This window comes from Eulemur rufifrons, chromosome 7 (assembly GCF_041146395.1).
Source record: "Eulemur rufifrons isolate Redbay chromosome 7, OSU_ERuf_1, whole genome shotgun sequence".
Classification (NCBI taxonomy): Eukaryota; Metazoa; Chordata; class Mammalia; order Primates; family Lemuridae; genus Eulemur; species Eulemur rufifrons.
Genome location: NC_090989.1, coordinates 169,531,228 through 169,532,563, shown reverse-complemented (window position 1 = coordinate 169,532,563; position 1,336 = coordinate 169,531,228). Strand labels below are relative to the sequence as shown.

At 46.6% G+C, this 1,336-nt stretch overlaps 1 non-coding gene across 1 annotated transcript; it reads right to left on the bottom strand.

Moving 5' to 3' along the window:
* Nucleotides 1-992: 992 nt before the first annotated feature.
* LOC138388864 (U6 spliceosomal RNA) lies at nucleotides 993-1,101 on the bottom strand. Its single transcript, XR_011234340.1, has one exon. It is a non-coding gene; the product is annotated as a U6 spliceosomal RNA (small nuclear RNA).
* Between the last annotated feature and the right edge of the window lie 235 nt (nucleotides 1,102-1,336).

The following is a 1,336-nucleotide window of genomic DNA, read 5'->3' as shown; positions in this document are numbered from 1 at the left end:
GGACATTGATTTCTCATTCACTGTCTAGAAGTAGCAGGCACTCTGGGCCTGGTGGGCGACTGTGCCTGGTATGTCAAAAGAGGACTGAGGCTCCTTCTGTTTTGTTGCTTGGCCAGTCTCAAAGGTATCGTCCTTATGCGGCTCCTCCATGCCATGTGTGTGTCCAGCCTGTAGAAAGGGAGCAATTATTGGAAGGCAAGACAGGGATGTTAAAGTGTAACTTTTATTTACAACTCTTGGCCATTACTTAGCTGCACAGCCGCCCCTAGCTGCAAGGGAGGCTGGGAGTGTGCTCCCTCTCTAGTGGGCAACTACGTGCCCGGCTCACACTGAGTGGAGGTGGGTGGTCTGTTACTATGAGGAAGAAGGGGGAAATTAGCTGCTTCTGACACCAGCATTGAACAAAACCCACACAAATCTCTCGCCCTTCGGAGCTTACATTTTGGTGGTGACAGAAGAGAGAGAAAATCAGCATATCAGCAAGTAAGCCACCCTGCAGTTCTTTTCCAGTAATTAACCATATTTTCCATGATTGCCATCCATCCATCATGGCCTGGCATGGCATTCCCTGAGCACCAAGAACTTTGTACGCCAAAGCTTGCACACGTGCTATTGTTCCCTTTGCCTTGGTGTGTTGATTTTGTTTTATCCTCCAAGTGATACAGAAATCATAAGTGGCAAGCAAAACCCAGTGTGTCCGAAGGTGAGAAGTGCCAGAGAGAGAAATAAAGCCAGGAAGAGGAACAGGGAGCGCCTGGTGCCATGGAGTGAGCGTGTTGCTATTTTAAACAGGGTGGTCGGAAATTCCTTCTTTACAAACTTCATAGCCATGAACAGAGCCTGTGGGTCACCGGCAAAGCCGGCCTCCAACCTCAGGGTGCATGGGAAGCCACTTGTCACCCACAGGTGGCGGGAGAGGCTTTGCTCTGTCAGTTCAGTCTCACATCTGGGCCATCACACTGTTCTTTTCTTTTATGATTTACTAATTTTATTTTTGTATGGAAGGCTTCTCCAATGTGTGTGTCATGCTTGCACGGGGGCCGTGCTGGTCTTCTCTGTATCGTTCCAATTTTAGCACATGTGCTGCCGAAGTGAAAGTTCTGCTCATTTTACAGGTGATTTTGCAAGACGTGCTTAGGAGCTTTAGAGGTTCTAAGCCCTGAAAAGATTATGCCGCTCCCCTTGAATATGTGCCTCAAAATTAAAAATAACTCCTGACCATGAATTTAATCTTTCTCCATGAAGATTGCTTTTTCTTTTAAATATCAAATATTGACTTTTCCAAAACAAAACTAAACCTGAAGGCCATCTTTGCTATCACCCTAAGTACGTGTTT